This window comes from Urocitellus parryii, assembly GCF_045843805.1.
Source record: "Urocitellus parryii isolate mUroPar1 chromosome 13 unlocalized genomic scaffold, mUroPar1.hap1 SUPER_13_unloc_3, whole genome shotgun sequence".
Taxonomy (NCBI): Eukaryota; Metazoa; Chordata; class Mammalia; order Rodentia; family Sciuridae; genus Urocitellus; species Urocitellus parryii.
Genome location: NW_027551771.1, coordinates 710212 through 717770, shown reverse-complemented (window position 1 = coordinate 717770; position 7559 = coordinate 710212). Strand labels below are relative to the sequence as shown.

At 43.3% G+C, this 7559-nt stretch overlaps 1 pseudogene; it reads right to left on the bottom strand.

Annotated features, from left to right (window-relative positions):
* Nucleotides 1-962: 962 nt before the first annotated feature.
* LOC144251428 (C2 domain-containing protein 2 pseudogene) lies at nt 963-2799 on the bottom strand (annotated as a pseudogene).
* Between the last annotated feature and the right edge of the window lie 4760 nt (nt 2800-7559).

Here is a 7559-nt window from a genome sequence, read left to right as displayed (position 1 = left end):
GGGTTACCATGTTCTATGCACTGCCACTTATTGCTCACAATTTCCTGGGTCAGGTTCTCACTCTAGTATAGTAAGTGCACCAGATGGAAAGGAAATCTGCACATCAACTGTTCCACTGGCATAAGAAACATGTCAGTATTTATGTTATCTCCACTGGAAAGTAGGCTCACACTAACCATGGGAAAATGTTCAGTATAATATGCACAGGACATACTTAGTGCTTGCACAAGTTTTCAAGTTCTATGGCTATGAGCAAAGGCAAATGCCTTCCTATATTTACCAAAGCATTTCAACTACTATCATAATTTCTTTATCAATAATTCTGCCTGTTGGGTCTGGGGTAATGGCTCAGTGGTAGAGCACTTGCCTAGGACAGGTGAGGTCCTGGGTTTGATCCTCACCACCATTCCAACAAATAAGTGAAATAAACGGTAAATTCCCCTCCCCACAAAAAAATAAACCCTCCCCCCAAAACCCTGTCTGTGTTCCATCTCCATGTCCTCAGGGCCAGGTTAACTTTTTAATTCTAAGAAGAAAACTAGGAGAGGTGAGCATCCATTCTGTTCTTAGTGACAGCCCAGAAGGGCACACTTCCCCATGACATGGTCCAGACATGGGCTCCAAACATGTCCTGCTAGAGAGCGGTGTAGATAAAATCAAATCCCCAGTTGTTCCTCCTAGTCCCTGCTGAGCATGGTATTTCTCTTGCAAGGAATTCTCCTGTTACCTCAATTTTTAGGTGGGGGCTGAAGGTCCCACTGGGATTCTGGTGGCAAATTGGGCTTTGTCAGTTCTCTTTGGGGGAAGCCTCAAGCTGGAGACTCAGATTGTTCTTTCTCTTTCAAAGACTAGATTGTTGGGGAAAAATCATGCTGCAGGAATGGGCATGTGGCAGTGGCCAGAACTCCTGCTCTGTCTTGGTGAGGGTGCTATCTCAGGTGCCTGTCCTACAGGTAGGCTGCCTACATGGCATTCATGGTGCTCTTGCCCCAGTGCCTGGACAGTAGCTTCTTGTTCAGCAGCTAAGTGAGAGTCACTCACTTCTTCTGGGTGCCCTCATGTTGCTACAAGAACATGAGGTCATTGTGTGACTGGCTCATGCCAGAATATTTCTGCTGGTGCCACTGGTGGGGAAAAAAACCCCTCCTTATAGTTCCTCCTTCTTAGCAGTGTCTAGCTCTGAGATGCCCAGGGAGCTCTCAGAAAGTTCATCCCCATCAAGCTCAAGTGGGTCTGCTGCTGCCAGGGGATCCTTATCCATGTTTAGGGTGTCTACTACCTTCTCCTGGGGCTTCAGGGAAGCTCAGAATTGGGCTGGATCATCTTCCACCAGTGGGGCAGAGGCCACAGCTGCCTCTGGGAAGCCAGATAAGACATCCTGTGGGCTCTGTCTAATCCTGCATGAGGGCAGTATTGTGGTCCTGAGAGAGCAAGGTATTGGAAATCCCTGAAATGATGATAGTGTTATTCTTCTGTGATGACTTGAGTTTCAGCTTTGAAGATTCAGTGAGCTGCTGAATGGCAACTTCAATGACCTGACTGAAACCATTCAACACCAGTAGTTCCATATCTGAAGAAAAGAATATCTTCCTGACAGTTGCCTCATGGCACTAGATGACCTGGATGAAGATGTCCTTCTTAATGACCTTCACCTTGATTGATGTCTTCAGGGGGGGCTCAGAACTCAGCCAGGACACCCTCCCCACATCATAGTAAGGCTTGGTCTTCACAGTAGTAAAAGTAGTGACCATGGTACCCCATGGCATCACTGTGTGATCCTTTTCTATCTTGGCAGAAGCAACAGGGTAAGGGATTTGTCAGGATTTCAATTCACTGGGTTCTATGTAAGAAAGCTCTGCAGTGACAGAGCCCAGTGCTGAGCTACTGAGGGTGGGCCCAGTGATCAGAAAGAAGCTCTACATCCTGGAAGGCTGTTTCTTGAACAAATTCAGAGGACAGTGGTTAGGGCCAGCAGACCTTCTGAGGATTGCCAGTCCTCTGTAATCTGCAGGTGTAAATCCTTGGACCTGGTGTTCCACTCAAAGGTGAACTCTTCCTCCCAAAGCAAGGTGAGTAGTGTTCTTGGCTAGGGTGCTGATGAACCTTTGGACAGGATCATTCAGCTGGGCAATGCACAAAGGGTTAATGCTGCCCAGAGTCCCAGGATCATTTAGCAGTAAGGTGCAGAAGTTCTTCACCAGTGGCTTTAGTTCATGAGCTCTTGGAGATTTAGGAGGACAGGATTCCCGAGCAGTAGATGAAGTGCACTGTAGATTCTGAGCTTACTTTATGTCTGTGGGCTTGGTGCTCAGAACCACGACAGAAAGGTGGAACCCACAACGTGGTTTGAAATGTTCTTAAGTGTTTCAGATACTTCATTTGTCTCACCCACCTGGCCCTTCTCTGATGCTCTGGGCTGGATCTTAATTGTCACTTTTGGCACATGGATGCAGGACCACCTAATCTGGATTTCTTCTCTCATTTCAAGTGTAGCTCCAGATGTAGATAAACCAGGGAGAACTGCATGTCATACAGCTGGTATCCTGAGCCCACAACCCAGGACCCTACACCCTGAACTGAAGGGTCTTGCCCACCATGTGACAGGCCACCACCTTCTCCTGGGCTGACTGGACCATGCTGGAGACTTCTTCAACTGCCAGCTCCTGGAGCTTCAACCACTGGTTATGCTAAAAGGAGACCTGTAGGGGGCCTCCCTTTCCTTTTGGCCTCATGGTTCAGGGCAATCACTTAGGCTACCTGCCACTGTTTCTTATAGCTGTTCGGCATCAGGATCTAAGAAAGCAGTGTATAGGACTCCCAGAACTGATCCTCTTTGGGCTCTGCCAACTGCCAGGATGGGGGTCACAACCTGGCTAGCACACACTACATCAGGTGACCAAGGCCACAACAAAGAACAACATCAGCATGCACTACTGATCATCACTGAGCCAGCAACCCAGGAGGGCCATGATGTTGGTGCATATCTTACCTACCTTGCACTGCTTTCCCAGAGCAGCCCCCTTGCCAGGACAGGGAGCCTATGGGCAGTGAGCTCAGGACATCCACTTGAGGCCATCCAGGGGCTGGAGGGAGGACCACAGGCCCATGTCTGGCTGGGCCAAGCCTGGCTAGGTGCAGAGCCATGAGGCCTGAGGCCACATGAGGCAAGCAGAGAGAGAATACCTGGTTGCAGCCAGGTAGCTGTGGCCAGGGATTGCACCCCAAGCCCAGCACCACCTGAGAAAAGGGTACACAAAAGCAGACCTGACAGAAGAAACACCTAACTGGCGTATATCTCTTCATTCTTTTATAAATTGAATTTCTGAAATATTATTGTTATTATCATTACTGAGATTCAAAGAAAAGCACGATCAAACTAACAACATAATTCTTTACAGAACTACAAAAATAGCCTCAAAGAACACAAGACCCCCGAATCGCAAAAACAATCCTGAGAAAAAAGAGAAATGCTGGAGACTTCAAAATACTGTTTCAAAATATACTATAGAGTGATAGTAACAAAAATAGCATGGTCAGAGCATAAAAGCAGACATGTAGACTAATGAATTGAAATAGACAGCATAGAAATGAACTCACACAACTACAGCCATCTGATTCTTGACAAAGGTAGCAAAACCATGTGCTGGAGAAAAGACAGGCCCTTAACAAACAATTCTTGGAAAACTAAATATCCCTATGTAGAAGATTGAAACTAGATCCCTATTTCTCACCTATGTCAACTCAGAATGGATCAAAAACCTTAACAAAATACCTGAAACTTTGAAAGGCATTGATCTTGCCCATTCAGATGGCGATCATCAAGAATACAAAAAAGAAAAAAAAAAGAAATGAGTGCTGGTGAGGATGTGGGGGAAATGAAACACACACTGTTGGTGAGAATTTAAATTAGTACAGACATAGGGAAATCAGGATAGAGGTTCCTAAGGATACTAAATATAATACTACTTATGATTCAGATATGCCATTCCTTGAAAGAATTAAAGTCAGCAAGCTATCCTATAGTTTACTGTTTCTTGTGAATTGCAGTATAAGAGACAAGTTGTGGAATCAGACCAGGTGTGTCTGTCAATGGATGAATGGATAAAGAAAATGTGATAAACACACACACACACACACACACACACACACACACACACACAGTGGAGCATTATCCCATTGTCCAGTCATAAAGAACAATAAAATTATATCATTCCTAGGAAAATAAATATAATAGAGATCATAATATTAAATAAAATAAGCCAGACACAGAAAGACAAGTATTACACAATTTCCCTCATATGTGAAATTTAGGGGTAAAAAAAGACATGAAAGTAGCAGGGAGACTTATTATAGAAGATGACAGAGAATGGGGGAAATAGAGGGTCATGGGCATGTCTGTCACTCTTGACATACTCAGAATTAGAAGTGCAGTCCCAGCTCCCACACTTTGAGAGCACTCCTTGCTGAATTCTGTACCTGGTGTTACATCCATACTTCAAAGCTTTTCTTTTAGCTCTTTAAGAACATTGGTGCCTTAGGATATTAGGGTATTAGTCAAATTTCCACCACTATAATAATTACCTGACATAACCAACCAATAAAAAGAAAAGATGTATTCTGGCTCACAGTTTTGGAATCCATGATTGATCAGACCTACATTTTTTGCCTCTGGTGTTGGAAAAATTATTGCAAAAGGAGGGCATGGCCAAGCAAAACTAATACTCTCAAAGCCAGGAAGAAGAGAGAGAGAGAGAGAGAGAGAGAGAGAGAGAGAGAGAGAGAGAGAGAGAGAGAGAGGCAGAGAATGGGTCTTAAAATCCCCTCTAAGAGGACACCCCTGATAACTTAAAGACTTCTCACTGGCTCCAATTTCTAACAGGTTAAATCAGGTCCCAAGAGCACCACTTTGGGAACCAAGTCTTTACATCATGGACTTTTGTAGGACATTCCAGATCCCAATTCTAATATATCCAAAGTATAACACTACCTTCATAGTGTGCAATTATAGCACACTACTTTAGGATAATGCTGTTGCTGTGTTTACCAAAGCCCTCTCTTTAGCAATGTTTAGGGGCCTGAAAGGATGTGCCAAACTAGTTTGTTTGTTTGTCTTTGGTCTCTTTTATGCTGTCCCTTTTTCATATAAGCTTCAGTTCCTATATCTTTATCTGGCAACATCTACTCTAAGATTTCATGAGCACTTTAATTCGTTTTTATGAGAGTCGTGAGCACCGTAAGGAAAAAAAAAAAAAGGCTGCCAATAAAAATTCAGGAAAAAAAAATGTATTTTAAAAGTATTTCAAGAATTAAAATATTGTAGTATCTACCTTTTTTCCTAAGCTAGGTATGGCATATAAATATTACATAGTTGTTGCTTAAATCAATTTTATGATGTATCCAGAAATTCACATTTCTGCACTCACAGCTCACCCAATAATCCAAAATGTCAAACGCATTTTTTTCTGAATTATTCAGCTTTCTGTTGCTGTGACAAAATACCTGTGAAAAACTTAGAGGAGGAAAGATTTAGGCTAATGACTTCAGAGGTGTTCATCCATAGTCACAGGGCTTCATTGATTCTGGGCCTCTGGTGAGGCAGAACATCAAGGGCAGAATAATGCTGTTCACCTCATGGCCAGGAAAGGGCGGCGGGCACCAGAGACAAAATGAACATTCAAAGGCATACCCCAAATGACCTACTTCCAAGTGGGCCCAACTTCCTAAAGTGTCCATCACCTCCCCAATAGTGCCACCAACTGGGGACCAAACATCTAACACAAAAGTCTTTGGGGGACATTCCAGATGCAAACTATAACATTTTCATAAAACAAAATGCTGAAAATAAGACAGATGTAGCTCTCACAAGAGTCTTTTAAAATTGCACACCAATTTCACATCTTTAAGTATGGCCCCGATTAAGAAAACTGCATGTCCCCAGGTTCCAAAGTGAACACCACACTTTGTAAATTATCAAGCAATGCATCAAAATTAAGTGGCATAATTGTAGAGATAGGCTTAAAATCTTAAACTCTCGGCACTTTTTTCTTCTGATTATACTTAGATTTAAAAAAAAAAAGTCAATTATCACCAGGTGCAGTGGCATTCACCTTTAATACCAGAAGCTTGGGAGGCTGAGACAGGAGAATTGCAAGTTCAAATCCAGCCTTAGCAACTTAGGAAAGACCTAAGCATTTTAGTGAGAACCTGTCTCAAAATAAAAAAAAAATAAAAATAAATAAATAAATAAATGAAAATGGCTGGGAATGTGGATCAGTGGTTAATCCCCCTTGGTTCAATTCCTGGTACAAAAAACAAACAAACAAACAAAAAAAAAAAAACATAATTTGTCAATGCATACCCAAATAATCAGTTTTAGTACTTCACAGCACAGTGAGGGTATTATAGTTCAAAATATACTGTCATATATTTTTATAAAATAGACCAGACCCCACAATCTAGGGAGACCCCCACACCAGCAAATAGAGAGTGAGGGTTTCTCTTTCATCAATCCTGATTTCCAGAAATTACTAGAGATGCTAATTACCAAAATAGCAGAACAAAAAATATGAAAGGAAAACACTAAGAATGGGTCTTCTTTCAAACCAATGATCCCAGACCACTACCTGGGTTCTCTAGGAAAAATGCTAAAGTCACTGAGTGAAAAGAGAAAGACCACTGCACAACCCTCTGGAACACAAAAGGGAAACCAGAACCGCTTCCTGGTTCTCAGCATTTTTTTTTTTTACCACAGGTCTCAGTGGACTCTTCAGAGCATAAATGTAGCCAGATATTCTGGAGCCTGCCCTCTCTGTACAGTGAGTCCCTGGTGGATACTGCCTGGGTCTCTGAGAGGGCTTCCTCTGCACAATCTAAAGCTGTTACATTTAACAAAGTCTCTGGCTATTCCCCAGAAATCTTAGGCTGAAGAATATAAACAGCTTTACAAGGACCAGTCCTTGCCCAACTATGTGGCTCAATCTCAACTTTTAACAAAAACACTGTCCCCATCTGTGGCTCAGGTCCAGAACCACACCCACTTTACATCCTCTGACCCCAAACTATCACCTTCTTTTCCACCCCAGAAGAGGACCCAGAGAACAATTTGCCCTACATCCCAAGAGGAAGTATGGCCTCTCAGACCAACTGAAAATGAGCATGTGAAATGGTACTTGCAGAAGCAACAGAAACAGAGGAAGTGTTTTACTCTATTGCTCCAAAAATCTCAGGGAGCCAATAGCCAATTCACTTTCAACCATCACCAAGGCAGTTGCCCCTCCTTGACCCTCCAAGTCTGCCTCCATACTTCCTAGGTATTCTAACAGCATCAAGCTCCAGGAGCAACCAGAGCAACACAGGCTAGAGAGGTTTATTGCACATGAACACAGGCCTGGCCCTTACTGCAGATTTCAAGCATTCCAGGAAATGACACAGCCTCAGGGCAAATTCCCAAGGAAGTTTTGTGGGTGCCAGGCAAAAGATGAGCATGGCCGCTTCCTGGCCACCCAGCCCTCTGAACTTGCTTGTGAAAGCAGCATAGGTTTGCAGAAGGTAAGGCCCAG